This window comes from Nematolebias whitei, chromosome 1 (assembly GCF_014905685.2).
Source record: "Nematolebias whitei isolate Nwh7 chromosome 1, NemWhi1, whole genome shotgun sequence".
Classification (NCBI taxonomy): domain Eukaryota; kingdom Metazoa; phylum Chordata; class Actinopteri; order Cyprinodontiformes; family Rivulidae; genus Nematolebias; species Nematolebias whitei.
In genome coordinates, this window is record NC_056498.1 from 23,712,252 (window position 1) to 23,730,166 (window position 17,915).

At 39.8% G+C, this 17,915-nt stretch overlaps 1 protein-coding gene across 2 annotated transcripts in view; it reads left to right on the plus strand.

Moving 5' to 3' along the window:
* ppargc1a (peroxisome proliferator-activated receptor gamma, coactivator 1 alpha) overlaps positions 1-17,915 on the plus strand; it is a 599,527-nt gene that overhangs the window by 1,165 nt on the left and 580,447 nt on the right. The gene's annotated exons all lie outside the window — the stretch shown is intronic.

Here is a 17,915-nt window from a genome sequence, read left to right on the forward strand (position 1 = left end):
TCTTACCCATAGGTCTAGAGCTTCCCCATCTTACCCATGGGTCTAGAGCTTCCCCTTCTTACCCATAGGTCTAGAGCTTCCCCATCTTACCCATAGGTCTAGAGCTTCCCCATCTTACCTACGTCTTTTCTTGGTTGCAGGTTCCTCAACAAGAGTTTGATTGGTGTCAATGGATGTTCTCTGTTGCTCTTTTGACACCATAATTAAAGATTACCAAACAAATTAATGTGATAAAAGTATTTTTTGTTTAAAATATCATCTTGGGGACCATATAAGACGTCAACGAGGAACACGTTTGGCCCCCGGGCCTTGAGTTTTTGACATGTGGTCTATAGCATCTAGAGCTTTGACTCATCTCTGTCTCTTCACAACAACCAACCAAAGCAACACCCTCTTTACTGAGGACTAGGCCCCAAACCGTCTATTTAGCTCCCGCTCCGTCCTGCCACCTCCTTCGTCACCTGCGCCCAGATTCTTAAACTCTATCTGAGGCAATGACTCCCCTCTCAGCTTGGAGGGGGTGTTCCAGAAACTTACATCATTTTAAAATTCAACATTTAGGAGTTAAATAATGTCTTGAATTGAACGGTCTAAAAAGGCTTTCACAAATATCCTTTGAGACTACCCCAAACTTTTAGAAAACAATTTTTAATAAATGTCCAACAACTTTTTCAGTGGTTAAATAATACTGTTTTGGTATTTTTAATTACATAGCTAATATTTGTTTATCATAACTATTTCCATATTTTACACGTGAAAAACGTATGCGCTGACGAACTATATCGGTTGTTTTTTGGAATATTTGTAGTTGAAAACATGAACTAATTCTGTTAGGTTGAAAAAAAAATTGCATGAGATTTTTTATTTGATTTGGGGAAAAGTTTAATATTATAAATGGACCGCTGGCTTACTTTTCTGTTCGGTGCAGATTCCTATTATTATTACTGGGGAATTTTCAAAGTTAGAAACTTTCCATGAGAATTCGCAAGGTTTTAGACAATAAACAAATTAATATTAATATATATTAATATCCTGAAGGTCTATTGACGGGGATTTTAAATATATTTTGGGAAATATATTTTAGCATAATCTTACCTAAAACAACCAGATTTTATTAGTGTACCATGAAATCAGAGGCTTCACACCCTAAAGATTGCTGTGTACATAAAGTTATAAAAAGTTTGCAACAAAAATTAAAAAGAACAAAAAATGTTCTAAGTCCATTGTTCTCTAAAAGGTGTCATCATATGCAAATGAGGTAATTAAATTAGTTACTTTGATAAACTTTGAATGAAACTCATCATCCGCCTACAGCAAAACAAAATGTTTATATTTAGATTGGATGTGATCCAGTTTGTTTAAATTGTTCCCAGTTTTCAGTTTCTTGCTGTGAATTCTTAAAATGTCCTTTGAAAGTTTCCAGTTTGGAGTATTTGCAAAAGTTCCCAATTTAACGTCCTATGGAAATTTTTTTTAATGTTTCAGAAAATTTTAAGATAAGATAGAACTTTATTGATCCCGCGGGAAATTGTTGTGCCAGAGTTTCAATATAAAGGAACATACACAAGGAATCACACAAGAAATAAAAAACAACAGAGAATATAAAAATACCAACAATTAAGGTCTAAAACGGGTCAGGTGCAGACAGAAACATTAAAGTGTTTATTGTGATGCAGGATTAATTTTATTGTCCTATGTGTAGAAAGTGGGAGGAATTGAAAAGCTTGATAGTCACAGGGAGGAAGGACTTCCTGTGGCGTTCTGTGGAGCACCTCGGTGGTCTCAGTCTACGACTGAGGGTGCTGTGGTAAGAGTCCAGTGTGGCATGCAGGCGGTGAGACAAGAGCAGTTTCCTGAGCATCCTCTGCTCAGACACCTCTGTCAGAGATAGGTCTGGGCAATAATTCGATATCGATATACATCACGATATACTTTTATTCAATAATGGTGATTATGAGTTTTAAGCACATTTTCAACATTCCAATAGGATTACAGCATTTCACTGACACATTTCTTTTTCTGTTCCGAGTTGAAGTGGCTGCTTCAGTTTCAACTCGAACAGAAAAAGCCACGACACAACTACGTAAGCGTGTGGCGACGTAGATGTTACGCAGAGCTCAAGTCCAGAAGGAGTTAGCGGTAGCAGGCTAGGCTAATCTCCAACATGTGTTAAGTTTTCACTGCAAAATGAGTGCCCATGACCGTCAGAATGTGACTGAACAAGGTTTCACAAGTGAAGAGGAAGCAGGTGACATAATTGATAAAAGAGGAAAGACTAATTCGGCGGTGTGGAAGTGGTTCGGCTATCTAAGATCCGATAAACTGCAGGTTTCAGTGTGCTGCAAAATGTGATGGCGAGTCGTTCCAACTAGCGGTGGAAACACATCTGACTTGTTCCACTCGATAGAATATGCCCAGAAGATGAAACAGAATAAAAGTTTGAGCCAACGTGTCCCTGAAACAACACCCCCAGCTGTATCCAAAGAGGTTAGGTTATGTTCTTTAAAGTTAAAACTATTAATATTGACAAAGTTGAGAGTTTTATGTTTATTTGACGGTGATTTCAATTTCTTTGAAGGCTAAATACAAAAAAAAAAAAAGGTGAACATTAATTTATTTGTACAGTTTTTCTGAGGCTTTTATATTGTTTATCAATATCGGAATTATATCGTTATCGACCAAAATTAAGAAATATATCGTGATAAAAGTTTTGGCCATATCGTCCAGACCTAGTCAGAGACTGCAGCTCCACTCCCAGAACTGGGCCAGCTCTCTTGATGAGTTTCTTGTCTGTTGGCATCAGCTTTCTTCACCCTGCTGCCCCAGCACACAACAGCATAGAAGAAGACGCTGGAGACCACCGAGTGGTAAAACATCTGCAGCATGGTCCTGCAGATGTGGACCTGAGTCTCCTCAGAAGAAAAAGGGCGACTCTGCCCTTTCTTGTAGAGGGCGCTGGTGTTAGCTGTCCAGTCCAGTTTATTGTCTAGGTGGACCCCCAGGTACTTGTAGCAGTCCACTGTGTCCATCTTAGTACCCTTGATGTTGATAGAGTTGGGGGGGCTGGTCTTCCTGTTGTCCATCTGCAGCTCTTTAGTTTTTCCAACATAGAGTTGCAGGTGGATCTGTCCACACCACTCCACAAAGCTGTCCACCCCTTTGCAATCCTACTCCTACTTTATGGGATAATTGATCTACTTATACAAAAATGCCTCATTTGACTCAGTCAAACTTGGCTTTATTAAGTGTTTTTATTGTACTTTATGAAATGATTTTACTACTTTTGATAGTTTTCCCCCACTTGTTGTTCATGTTATTATCATTGCTTTTATACTGTTTTTTACAAGATGTGATTTTGTTGCTCTTGGTCTTGTAGTTCATCTTGGCAAAATTTCTGGTTTGCAAGACGCAAAACCGAGAAAACTGAGCCGTCTTGTTTTGCTCCTCCACTTGTCACTGCCCAGCATGGCGTCACGGTCTGACTCAAGGACGGGACAGAAAACGAGTGTCAGAAAAACTGAAGAAATTAGTCGTGGTTTGACACTCTGGGACTATATTGCAGGTTCCCAAGTGAACGTAGGCCGGACTGAGTTTGTTTTTAAGAAATCTACTTGAAGCTAATCACTTTGATAATGACTGAGTGTTGGTCTGTGTTCACAGAGGAGAGCAGCGCTGGTGTCTGTCTGGAGATAATTACCTAATTTCTCCCTCAAGCTCAATCAGTTCTCCCATTAAAAAATACATTTTTTCATGCGGTATAAACTCCCTTATAATTCTCACATTCTTATTTGTGTGTGTGGCTGAAGTCATCTGCCACAAGAATGCCAATGAAATCACTCTGAATGCTAAGAGGGCTCCCAGCTATTTAGCAATTTATGCTCAATGATTGATGCCAAAATATTTCTACAGCGATTTTTATGGTAATTTACTTGAATGCAACCATGAGAGCTCAGGATATACATACAGGATATTTATTTCTCTGTTATCAATGCCGAGGACGCAAAACAGCGGAGGAGGACACTTAAACAATCAATCTCCTGTGGTTTAGTGGGCTACCATTTGAATTACAAGTAATCACAAATTAAAGCGGATTAGGCTCTTTAAGCCTGTGCTCCTGATTTGCAGCTCTAAGTGTCACAATGTAACAGTTATTTAGGCACAACGAAAACAAGGGCCGCACCGAGTACGACTCTAAATTGCACCGTTGTTGGGGATGGCATTTAAAATGTACAACTGAGCATCAGCGTTTTCAGATGCACAATAGATTTTTAGCTCATCATTGGGAGGTGCATACATTTAAAATAAGGGCTCTTAAATTACTGCAGAGTTCAGCAGTGTTCCTTTGTATCCTAAATTAAAGACAATAAAAACGTTGAAAATGTACAACTCTGCTTGACTGTTCTTGCATGTCATGATTGAGTGAACGTAGTTCAGTTGAAAACGTGACTAAAGTTGATAAAAGGTTTACTGTCAGCGGCAACTGTGGGGATATTTCAAAGGGTTCATCAAATTGGAACCACTGCTAATGTTGAATTGGCACACCAGAACCAAGCAGATTTATAGGGGTAGCCTTGGGCCCCCTGGCCACAGCTTGGTGGCACTTTGGTTACCATTAAAGACTCTGGCTTAATTTTAAAACCAAAAAACCCCAAAAAAAACAAACAGGAAGAGGCTTCCAGTTTAAAACAACAATCAATCAACAAAGTCTTTGTCTTCCTGGATAGTTGATATCTTGGGGGTTTTGACCATTTTTGTTACAAATTCAAAAGTCATTCGTTGCAAAACAGTTTTGTTTTCAATATAGGAAAACACGAAAAAGGAAATGTTATTTTGACAAAATTCACACTAAGAAATTGGGATGCAGGATATTGGATTTTTGGCCAATATCCGATTACGTCGATATGTTAATTTATTTGGCCGATAACCGACACCAATACCAATATTTTTCCCCTAGACCTACTTACAGAGACTACATAGCTTTCTCTGCTATGGAATTACAATACTACATTAGTCTGCATGGTCTTTGTCAGTTTGACCTGTTACCAAATGCAGATGCCAAAAAGGGAGCTGAAAATGTTGTAACACTTCAACTTGGATTATGTTTATGCAGCAGCCCGATTTTTAACCAGTACAAGCAAAAGAGAGCACATTACACCAGTTTTGGCCTCACTGCACTGGTTACCGGTTCACTTTCGAATCCAGTTCAAAATACTCATGTATGTCTACAAATCACTGAACAGTGTCGCCCCTCCCTATCTCTCTGATCTGCTACAACCGTATGTCCCACCACGCTCCTTGAGGTCAGCGGACCAGTTGCTCCTCACGGTTCCAGGAACTCGTCTTAAGCGCAGAGGTGACAGGGCCTTCTCTGTAGCAGGACCAAGACTCTGGAATGAGTTACCTCTGCTTGTCATACAGGCCCCCTCCCTCTCGGTTTTCAAGTCCCGTTTAAAAACCCACTACTATTCAGTAGCATTCAACACCAGAGGATCTGTGTTTTGAACCTGTACGCTCCACACTGGTTTGTCGTCATTATCTGCATCGTTTTTTGTCTATATTCTGATTTACCTCATTTTGTATTTTGCTTTGTGTGTTACCTGTTGTTTTGTCTGTACAGCACTTTGGTTGGCCTTGTAGCTGTTTTAAGTGCTTTATAAATAAAGTGGTATGGTGTATGTTTAATGTCAAATTTATTCATATGACATTTACTCTGTAACAGGACAACACTTGAACAGTGCACATTTACAAATCTAAATTCAACGGTACATGACATCACAACGGGCTGGTACTGCAGGCATCCTTGTCATTTATATAAAATGTGAGCTGGTATGACAATAAAAATCCTTGAATCCTATCCTTAAACATCACCTTTTATATCTGTAAGTTATTTTGATGGAATGGTTGATGTCTGATGTTTAACTTTTTTGCTAACATTGGCCGATACCGATACCATGCCGATAATATCGTGCATCTCTACTAAGAAACATTTAATTTCAAAGTTGAAACAAGTTGTAGTTCTCACTTGGGCAGCTGTGGCTGTGTGGTTAGAGCAGTTGTCCTCCAATGCAAGAGTTGGGGGGTTTGAATCCAAGAGCAGTCACATGCCGAAGTGTCCCTGGGCAAGACACTGAACCCCTCATAGTCTCCAATGTGTGTTCCATCGGTGTATGAATGTGATAAAACACTTATTATTCTCTTTAGAATTATTTGTTCATTTAGCTTCGTAGAGATAGTAGAGTGCTGTATGAATGTGTAAATGAGGACACAGATTGTTGTGTAAAGTGCTTTGAGTGTCTTGATAAGATAGAAAGCTGCTATACAAGTACAGTCCATTTACCATTTACTTATCCAGGTAGTTTTGATTCCAGTTAACTCAGGCAGTCTGATCTTTACAAGCATTTTTTTTAGATTCATATAAAACAAGCAGCAAGCTTTGTAAGATTGTCTTCTCTACTTTTCAACCAATTATTTTGTTGACATTTGTTGTGCTAAACTGATTAGCCCCGTGTGTCTAAAGCAGTGGTTCCCAACCCAGAACACCATCCTGCATGTTTTAGTTGTTTTCTTGCTCCAACACACCTGACTCAGTGATTTAATTACTTCTTCATGATCTGCAGAAGCCTGATAATCACCCGTTCATTTAAATCAGATCTGTCGAAGCAGGGAAACAACTAAAATATGCAGGATTGTGTTCCTCAAGGACCAGGGTTGTGAACCATTGGACTAGGACAAAATAAATGCACATTGTAAGAAGCATGCATTGCTGCAAGTTGCAACAGATGTGAAGTGTTTTTGCTTAAAATGCACATCCTTTCTATAAACCTTCTGATGTCGGTCTGGTGCAGTTTGTCAAACCTTGGATTCAGGAAGAGCAGTGTGGTCATGGAACAGTGGACCAGATCTTTACCCTTGCAGAGTTGTGAAGGGGGGGCATGAGAGTTTGACTCTCTAGTCTTTGTGTTTTGTAGACCTGGAGAAGACATTGTGTTCCCTGAGGCATTCTGTGGGTGGTGATGCAGGAGTATGAGGTGCGTTGGTTGCTTTGAAGGACCATCTGGTCTCTGTACTACCAAAGCAGGAGCTGGGTCTGCATTCTTGGCACAAAATGAAGCTTGTTGGACACTGCCAGAGCTGTCCCTTCTCTCTGGTGTTCATGGACATGATCTTAAGGTGCAGTTGTGGAGAACAGGACGTCTGGTTTGGGAACTTCAGGATCTCATCTTCGCTTTGTGCAGATGTAGTGTTTCTTGTTGCGGTTTGTCTTTCACGGAGGTAGTTTCCAGATAAGTGTGGGGTGGTCAAGGGGAAGAGTTTAAACATCTTGGCATCTTGTTCAAGAGTGATGGTAGGATGGAGCGGGAGATGGATCAACGAATCGGACCCTGGTCCTCAGTAATGATAGTGTTGCTTTGGTTGGTCATGGTGAAAAAAAGAGTTAAGTTGAAAGGCAAAGCTTTTGATTTACTGGTCTGTCTTATGTTCCAATCCTCACCTGTGGTCAGGATGTTTGGATCATGATCGAAAGAATCTGGATACAAGGTGACCAAAATGAGCTTCCTACGTAGAGTAGCTGGCCTCAGCCTTAGAGATAGGGTGGAGCTCCATCACCTGGGGGGATGCTGCTCCTTCGCATAAAAAGAAGTCATTTGAGATAGTTATGGCGTCTGATGAGGATACCTCCCTTTGGAGGTTTTCTGGACGTATCCAACTAAGAAAAGATCCCGAGGGGAACTTACTATAAGGATTGTGTATCTTTTTGGATCTGGGAATAACTTGAAACCCCCTAGGAGGAGCTGGAGAGTGTCACTGGGGAGAAAGATATCTGGGTTTGTCTCCTGGACCTGTTGCCTCCCTGACCCCACTGTAGTGAACTAAGCCTCAGGTCAAAATCTGGCCCTGAGGGCCTTCCTGGGACAAGAACTGTTATTTCATTGATTTGAGTCCAGAAACACAAATTAAGTTCATCCAGAGACTTTCTAAGTGTGTCCTGCACTGATCAATTGAAAGAACACTCTCCTTTTTATTATCATTAATATTTTACAATATCTTGATAATCAAAAGTGTGTTTAGTTCAAACCATTTTAAATGTTGAAGTGAACTACTCATTTTAAATCAACTGTGAAACAGTATTAATGATTTTTAATCCTCATTCAAAGTAGAAATCTAGTTAATGTCTGTTACAGAGTAATTATTCATTTTCTTGATCTTCTGTCTGAAATGAGCAAGTTGTGATGTCGGTCAAAAGTCGGAGACAAACGCAAACAAGCTTGTTGGAACGAACTGTCATGTTTTTAAATCCTCTCAGACGTAAATAGAGAAGCTGGCACCTGTTTCCTCCCATCTCGCCTAAACATTTCTCTGTCTGTTTCAAAAACATTTTTCTGTCTGTTCCAAAACATCTCACTGTTTTTCTGACTTCTAGTGACCTCTTGCGTCACTAAAATCACACCCCTGATTGGCTCTTTCAGCCAATCAGGACTTCCCAAATGAACCGGAAACAGAACTCTTTAAATGTCGACACTTCCTAGTTCCAAGCAGTGCAGTTCAGTTCGGAGAGCAGAACCGAACAGAAAAGTTGCTGGAGAGAACAAGAAGTTCCAGACATGATCCGAAGTTCTTCCGAGTCTCGTGGGGATTATGGAATCTTCCACATCTGAGTGGAACCTCTGACGGATTCACAGCTCATGTGAGTCCACCCGTGAGGTGAGCGTGCTGTTGAACGAAGTACCGTCACTACTTCGGACGATTCTCAGCTGTTCCTACGGAGACGCTGGAAAGGTAGCGTTAAATGGAACTCCGTACCAGTGGAGACATCTTCTACAAGGTAAAGAGTCGATTTCCACTACCGAAGTGTACCGAGGTAGAGCTGGGTTTGAAAGGAGGGTGCCGTTCTTCGTCGACACATTTTCCCTCACACATCTTTTCTCTCCATTTAAACTCCCTCATTTCCCATCTTTAAAACTCTTCTATCTTCTATCAGTGAGATACCATGGCCGTATGGTTTCTCATTGTAAAGCTCATTAATTAAAATGTGTTATTGCGTACAATCAGAATAATCACGTGTACAATGTTTGATGTTAAATTTTGATTCTGTTAATAAATGACCACATTCATTTTGATGGGTCAAAGAAACTTAACGTCTCACGTCACTGATTAAACCATCTCCCACACAGTATCTCTGTCACATATCTGTCAAGTAGCTCGAAAAAGAGAGAACCCGTTTAAATTAAGTATAATATCAGGTACTTGAACTAGTCCAGATATTATAACGTGTAGTGGAGCTCCGAAGCTAAACGAAGCTAACCGACCTATCTCACTACACCACTATGGATAAGAGGCAGAAGATGGAGATGCAGTCTGGTACGGTTTGCATGTTCTCAAACGAAGGAAAATTTTAAATATTAAGGTTGTCACCTGCTTTGCCAACATGTTGTTAGCGATGTACAGATATTCCTGTACTATCCCCCAGGTTCGAAGGCGGGCAGTTGTTGTTAAATAAACAAATAAATAAATAATAGTAAACAGAAATGTGTCCTTGTGGCCAGATTATCCACTCATGCTTGAGCTCTGGTAAAAGGTCCTACATTATTCACCGTAAGACACAGAGGATGGAAAAATGTGTGGTAAAGCTGCCTCAAGAGTGTGTGATTATTTATGTGTGTGTGTGTGTGTGTGTGTGTGTGTGCTTTGACTGACTCCACTCCATTTTCTGATGAATGAACATGGGGATAGCTGAATTCTGAAGGGGTTTAGGAGGAAGCTGTCTTAATTATCAAATAAACTTATTGCCTTTCCTTCCATGTCCCACCCCACTCTGTGCACCCCCACGCTCTCCTCCATCCATCCGTCCATGCTGCTGAAAGTTTCATCACACATTTTATACTCCTTATTGTAAATTTTATTTCAGTCTCCAATCCCGGTCCAGACATCACTGCTCTCTTCAAAGACGATGTATTCACTTTGTCTCGACTAAATGTGTGCCAGCGCTTGGCAGTCTTGCTCCACAGGGTGAAGTTTTATCATTCAAGACATTTCCAAAAAAATAAAATATAAAAAAGCTGGAGGTTGCACAGCGTGCACTCAGAAGCAGCAAGAACTAATATGTGTTTTCATGTGGCTGCTGCTGCCTTCAGCAAAGCTCCAGTTACACCACTGCTTGCTCGGTGGCTCGGCTAAATGAAAGCTCCTTTGTGTGCACGCTTATATGTAATATTTGATTCATGTGAGTCACTTATTTCATTGGGTAATGAGTCAAAGGCCTTAACGGTTTGAGAGGAGGCTCACTTTACAGCAAATATGAGAAAAATGAGCATTTAGAAGCAGTGTTTGGTGATCGCAACTCAGATGTTAAGTTTGTATCTTTGTTGTTCCCCATCGTGAAGAGAAGTGGGGAACTGGAAAAATTGTCTGTCTGTCTTAAGAGCTGGATAACTTGAAATAGAAGTGAGGTACCAACTTCCATTTTAGCTTGTGGCTGCATCGAAGCATAAAAAAGGTCCACATGGAAAATTGGGTTGCCATGTGAAACTCCAAAATGGCCACCAACACATATCCATTTGTACAGTAGAAATGTAAACTGTCCACACCAATCATTTTTGGCGTTTGTGCTTTTTAGTTTTTACATTGCTTAAAAGTGAAGTTTTCTCAAGTGATCAGGGTGGCCGGTGGGGTGTCCAAAGATGAATCTATGGTGACCAAGGCCACCATTTGTCACCCCACGGCTCCACTATTGCACCTATTTTTTTAAATTTTTTATTTTGTTTCCCACGCCAAAAAACCCATTCCAGACATTACAAAATGTTACTTCTGAGTCTTCTTCATGCAGTAGAAACGTCCATACTGAAAATGAGTTAGTGCTAGCTGGTACAAATTAGCTACTTAGCTAAGATGTGTTCATTGACCAAGAAAGAAAAATCTAAAATTTAATGTTCTCAATCAGATTTTCAGCAGTTATGCAGACAATCAATTCAATTCAGTTTATTTATATAGCGCCAAGTCACAACAGACATTGTCTCAGGGCACTGAACAGAAACATTCATATATAAAAATAATAATTTAACATTATTTATCTGAGGAGCAGACTGCTTTGAATTTAACTCCATCACAGACTCTCATCTTGAGCAAGCATGCAGGCGACAGTGGAAAGGAAAAAACTCCCTCATGAGGGAGAAACCTTCTGCTGAACCAGGCTCAGGACAAGCGGCCATCTGCTTCGACTGGCTGGGTTTGGTAGGAACAGATACACAATGGCAGGTCGATAAGCACATGCTAAGATAGAAATAGTATCAAATGAAAACTATTCAATTTTAACAATTCAAGGAAATGAGGTCACTTTGTCCTCCAGTGGTCTAAGCCTATAGCAGCATAACAAGCCAACCCTAACTATAGGATTTATTAAAATGAAAGTCTTAACTGGACAATGTGTCAGCTTCACAGACAGAAACTGGAAGTTGGTTCCACAAGAGAGGAGCCTGATAACTGAAAGATCTTCCTCCCATTCTGCCTCTGGAAACTCTAGGAACCGCATGTAAGCCTGCAGTCTGAGAGCGAAGTGCTCTGTTAGAAAAATATGGAACAATAACATCTCGAATATGAGACGAAGCTAGGTTGTTGAGAGCTTTGTAGATTAGAAGTAAGATTTTGAGTTCAACTCTGGATTTGACAGGGAGCGATCAGTTGATTGTGGTCACCTGCCAAACAATCAGTGCATCTCTGTTGCTGAGGAACATTGAGCCACAACGAATATTCAGTCAATTAAAATAATTCATGTTCACCTGTTTACTTGTATAGCAAATACTTTTATTATTGAATGATTTACCAGTCATAAAATTCCTGTCTTTATTGAGTTCCATCTTTTTGCCCCACCCCACACATTTTCTATCTTTATGAACCGATATATTTGAAATTTAAGAAGCTGTGCTTGAAGATGTTCAAAATAAATAATTGGCAATAAAAAACTGATTTATTTCTTGTTTGGATGGGATGCCAAATATAATTTGTCCAGTTTGCCAGAGGGAGCCCATGTATGCTAATCCTTTTGTCTTCAGGGGGCTTGTGTGACTCTTACGTTTGGGCTTGGGGGAGTTTAATTTTAGATATACCGTAATTTCCGGACTATACTCTGCCACTTTTTTCACACGCCTTGAACCCCGTGGCTAAACATTTAGTCTCGTCACGCCCGGGCACTCGCATAGCTGCCCAATATTTGTCTCTCTTGGGGGGTGGGTCCTTGTGACACAATGAGACTACCTGTATAAATACAGTAAAAAAAAAAATCTGACCAATGAAATTACTGAACAGGTCACAGTGGACCAATGAAAAAGGAAGGGGAGGCCAATGAAATGTAGAGGGGAGGAGAGAATGGGAGGGGGAAAATCCCCTCTTGTGAGGTGGGATGCCCCTACATGCATAGAGCAACTTTTGCTCCGTGGAGCAGGAGGAAAGCACAAGTTTGCACATGAGGAACATGAAGATAGCAATCTATGACTTCCTGGTTTGCTGCTGTATTTGTTTTTTAATCAGTTGTGTTATGGTCACTGTTCAGAAAAAAACATTTACTGTACGTATTTGTGTCTGTTACTGGTATGCATTGTAGCATTATGCTGTGGTTGCCTTTCGGTCACATGGCCTCAGGGAGGGATTATGGGTAAAATTTATGTTAATTGTTAATCATTTTGGTTAGCTGTTTAGCATTGGTCTTTTAGTGATTAGTCTGTTCTTGTTAGCCTAACATTTGTTCATTATGTGTTAGTTTGAGTTAGGCCATTCAGTAGAGTAACCATGAGTCATGAAGACCTGTCGGGTTCACTCTGTCTGTGAACAGTAAAATAAAGTCTATAAGACGCCATCTGGTGGTTGATTCTTGATCTACAACAAGAGCTGCACATCACTGTCAGTAGCTATATGCTGCTATGCTATACAGTATGTAATTAAAAGTTTAAAAAAGCTTCTGTGTAAATGTCTCATGTTACAACGTGGACACCCGTGGCTTATAGACAAGTGTGGACTATGTATGTACAAAATCGTTTTTTTTTGTGTGTGTGTGCGGTTTATCTTCAGATGCACTCAAAATTCTAGAAATTATGGTACAGTAGTCCCTCGCTACTTCGCTGTTCGGCTTTTGCTGATTCGCTCTTTTGCGGTTTTTCAGCGATTGTCAGCTTTAATATTACTCAGGCGATTGGGATGGTACGAGATAAAAAGTTAACGAAAAATACTTCGGACAGGCGCCGCCATTTTGTAGTTTTCTTTTAGTGAGCCTACGCTGTAAGGCCGGTCAAAAGAACTACGTTACCCAGAAGCCATCACTGCACTCCCAGAATTCAACAGTGCTTCCAGCCGCTGGTTTTTGCCCATTGGATGGAAAGTTTTTTGCAAATCTAAGCTATCTATTAAGCTCACAGAAGTGGCATAAAAGTCTCAAATAATCCTGAAGCTGAACTCATCCTTCAATTTGTAGTAGGATCTTCACTGGTGAGTAGCTGGGCTGCACATGATCCGGACTTAATGTGACTCGGATCCTGGGGGCTGCAGGGGACAGACAGCGGCTGTGTTCAGCCTGGTTCTCATCGCGCGATGCTGGTCCGGACCATGCCGGAGTGGTGGACTACATCCTGGGCAGCCTTGCGCACAGAGTGTCCTTCCTGGAGCGGCAGGACGTACACATCAACATGGATGGGGCTCAGTCATGCTGCAGTGTAGCCAAACAGAACTGAGCTTCTGTAGAGCTGGTGAGTTCTCATATAAAAATTTGCATAAAAATATGTTGTTAAAATGACATGGGTTTAAGAGTATAGAACATTGCAAGGGTGTGGGAAGGGTTTATAAAGCCTTAAAATATATATAAATACTAAAATAAATATAGGTTCCTGCTTCACGGTTTTTCACTTATAGGGTGTCCAGGACGTAACCCCCGTGATAAACGAGGGACTACTGTATTTATCACTGTGTTGGGTGGGACTCAGTGGTTTATCTCACTATGTACGCCACTTTTCAGCAAGTCTTTTTGATTTGTTGATCTAAAATGCCCAACATAGGAAACCCATCTACAGTACACAATCCCTGTCCAGATGAATGCTTTAGCACAGATTTTAAAATAATACACAGTCGTTTACTGGACATGGGAATTATCACAAATCACTCAAACTGATTGCCTTCTATGAAAGGCTGTAATTTTTGATTCACACAGTCAGTGGTCATACAAGAAAATGCACCTCAGCACTGAGCTTTATAAAAAGAAAGAACACACTGTCAGCAGAATCTGTAATGCTTTATGCGTGCTGAATTAACCTCTGGTAGTTAAGGCTTATGTCAATAAGTGCATTCAGGTGCGACTTCAGCTGACTTTATGGTCAACAAGAAATGAAAGGTGGAGAAGGAAAGGAGGAAGGAACGTGAGCTCAAAACGGTGAGCTAAACCCATAAGAATACTGACTGAAGGAACAGTTTATTTGTTTTTCTTTTTTTAAATAAATGTACCCAAATTAAATCAAATGCTGCTCTTGAACCCTTAGGAGTAAATTCAAAAGCTTGGTCTATCTGTAAATGTAACACTGAATTTTTGTCATAAATATTGTAATCGTAATTAGGGATGCACGATCCACTTTTTTTTTTTCTCACTTCCGATCCGATACCAATATCTGCTGTTTGGTATCGGTAGATACAGATCCGATACCGATCTGATACAGAAAAACTGTGCTGAATCAACAGAAATGGCTAAAACATGTCATCTGGACCCGTTTCTGAAACAGGTCCAGATGACACGATTTAGCCATTTTTGTTGTCTACCTGGATGTTTGAGCTTACAAACCCAGTGCTGAATTAACTTAAAACATTAGTTTTTTTTAAAACACAGACATGAATGTACTGAATTACAAATTTATTGAAGACTGTGCACCATAACAGCACACTTAAACACACCAAGAGCTTCACAAGCTTGGTCAAACATGTAAAAACAACACAAATTTTATTTGTTCAGTCAGTACGCTAGCACATGACGTCACTCAGAGCACAAAGCACAGAATTAGAGTGAGAAAACTCAACAAAGAACATAATTTCTTTGCTTTTTCCAGAAGTATTTACATATAAATCATATATAAACAAACAGCAGCAGTTTATAAAAGGTTTTCACTTACTTTTGAAGTAGAATATGTTCTCCTATATGACCCAATTCATAATCCATCCTGTTGGAGGCACTCCCAGAGACGCTTCACTGCTCCCCTTTTTCATCCATTTCCTCGTCAGAAAAATCACTCTTCCTTCTCTTAAACCGTTCAGCCACCTTATATAAGAGCTATATTTTCTTTTTACAGTACGTTTCAACATCTTTTAGTTGAAAATAAACCTTAAAACAAAGGATTTTTTTGCCAACAAATATGATGGCATGCACACTGGCTCAGACTGAAACATAATTCCAGAATTCATTTCCTACTTACATTTTAGATTTTGCCCGCTAACATCGCATATCCACGTTACGGGAATTTGATTGGCTAAACGTCTGCATTGTCAGAACAGACGTCAGAGCTGATTGGTCAGTTCTGTATGTAAAAGAGTGTTTGTGTCCACTGTCAGGCCACTTGATTATCTTGATATTATTGGTTCTGGAGAGACTATATATTGATCCAGTTGGTCAAATGAGGTGTCAATCAAAAGAGGAGGGTGGTATTTAAATTAGAAGCACCTAACCAGCTAACCAGAAAGACGTTGTGATGGCCCGTGGGCAGGCCATTTCATATTAACAGGTATTATTACAAATGTCCTGCTGGAATTGAAAAGTTTAGCATTAGTTGCATTTGTGTAAAAAAAATAAGCGCTGACAGACTGAGAAGTCATATATTAATTAACTTTATCAGAGAAAACCACAGAAGGTCTTAAGATTGAAAATTAAAAATGTATTCCTTTGTGTTTTAGTGATGCTTTCAAATAATTACAAATCAAAAATGCTTAAAAATAAGCTTCAGTTTAATAAAATTTCAATTGGAGATGAATCAGTTTATTTTTTTTGCCAACTCCAATTTACGCGTTATTTTGAAATAGTCTAGGATGCCGATTTAAATTTTGGGTAATTTTCTATATTTTTCATATTTTTAACAGCATCCAAAATATTTATTTACTTGCTCTTGGTTTCAGTGAAAATTCGTCTAAAATCAAATCGAAGGAAGTACCGTGATACTTTCCTGTCCACAGCCATCAGCATCTAAAACAACTCTTTAATGAAACCAGGATGATGAGTTACCACAACATATCAATCAATCAATCAATCAATCAACCTTTATTTATACAGGTAAATCCCATTGAGCCTCGAGGACTCATTTACAAGAGAGACCTGATTTCAACAAAGAATGACATATAATTTCCCTCTGGGATTAATAAAGTATTTTTGAATTTGAATTTTGAATGATGCTGAACTCTCGTCTCCCGTCACTAAAGCTATTCTCATGGCTAATGAAAACTTGATAATCTGAGCAGTGGAGCAACTGTATTTACTTCTGGAAATACACCATGCTGCATGCAACATCACTTCTTCTGCGGGTCACTTCAGGATCGAAGACCATTCACACTGGAGTTTGGCAACGGTCATGTTTAAATTAAAATGTTAATGACCTCACATAAAAATCAGAATTGTGCAAAAAAAATCAAAATATATCGTTACAACCTGCAGCAAGAATGTAGCCTAAGCAATACTTGATCTGATCTTTCATTTAAATTAAAAATTCTTAAACTACTTTTGTTTTGTTAAAAATGAGAGTGGCCAAGGTATTATTGCAACAATAGCATAATAATGGGAATTATTCATTTTAAACATTGTAAAAAGTAAACATTTTCACACAAGTCTGTCTTCTCAATAACAGGCGACAAGCAGTGATTTTGCTGCCTACTCAAGTGTCTGGCGCCGCCTACTCTGACTGATGATTTTTCCCCCTTTGGCGTCACATGGCCGACACATCACAGTCACTGTAGCAGGAAAGTCACAGCTTCTCAGAGCCTTCATTTTAATTTGTCAAAAGTACAAATTTCAAACAACACAATAGTTTTTAAATCGTGTTGATAGGCTATTTTAAGGTCAAGGTTCTTTCACTCTCATCGCATGTGGTACATGTGGTGGAACGAAATTGTGTACCAGGGTTATGATAAATAAACCATGGCACATCTTTTTCTGAAAATCATTGTCATATCTGAAACGTGTTCGAGCGAGAGGCTGTAGCAAAGATGGGCAGTCTCAGAAAGAAGACACCCCCATTACCTTCCGCTTTCACCTCCCACCCCTGCTGAACAGATAAACAACCTCCTCCCTCCTTTCTGACGAAGGCTCAAAGTTATTTGTAAAGTGACACAAATTCTACAAGAAGAAGAATAAAAAGAGGCGGAAGTGGAATGGAGTTTGGCACGATAAATCACAGCAGGAGTGAGTCATGAGGTTTGAGAGATTTGTGATATCTAGCGAGTTTGGGTTTTATAGTTAGGTTGTTGTTTAGTGTGTTTAGTGTGTTTGAGTCAAAACAATGAGAGGATTTTTGAATGTGAGGTTGGCGCAGCTGCAGACCCAGAGGAGAATGGAACCGCTGAGCCAGAACCTCTCAGACAGAGGAGAGGATCATGAAGGAGAAAAACAGTCTGAGTCAGACAGTGAGGACTTTGTTGATGAAGAGGGTTGTCATGATTATTTTTGAAGATGGAGAACGGACCAAGCTCCACTAAGAGGTCTGGTTCTGTACAGAGGATGGGGTCCAGAACCCCTCTGACTGGACCAACAGAACCAAGCATCAGTTCTGAGCTCTGGAGAATAGAGGAGGATGTGGATGTTGACCCAGAGGGCAGACTAACAGAGGGAAATACACTTTTTTAAAATTACGGTAAAATGAATATTTTATCAATTTAAAAACAAACTGTAGTGTAGAGTTTTTAAACAACAACAA